Here is a 424-nt window from a genome sequence, read left to right on the forward strand (position 1 = left end):
GAACATTTTCTTCTGTCTTGTGCTCATTGTTTTTAGCTCCCCATTTCCCCCCACCCACCCTGTCAGACCCCCAAGGAACCATTAATCCAGTGACTCCCTCTATAGATTATCTTATCCTGGATTTCATATACCGAAAAACATACACAAAATGTTTTTTAAGTTACTAAAACAAAAAACTAACAACGATATCAAGGTAAACAGAAAAACTTTGATCAAAATGCAAGTAGAAAATATTAAATACTAGAACAAATTTAAAATGGGCCAAAAAAGGAGCTCAAATAGTAAGGTGTTAAATAATCTTAACCTGAAGACAAAGCGGGTGAATAAGCAAATGCGGTGAAGAAAGCTGATGGTGCCCGGCTATCAAAAGATATAGCATCTGGGGTCTTAAAAGCTTGAAGGTAAACAAGCGGCCATCTAGCTC

The sequence above is a fragment of the Echinops telfairi genome, unplaced genomic scaffold (genome assembly GCF_000313985.2).
Source record: "Echinops telfairi isolate 266 unplaced genomic scaffold, ASM31398v2 ScPeMD7_7427;HRSCAF=8465, whole genome shotgun sequence".
Lineage (NCBI taxonomy): Eukaryota > Metazoa > Chordata > Mammalia > Afrosoricida > Tenrecidae > Echinops > Echinops telfairi.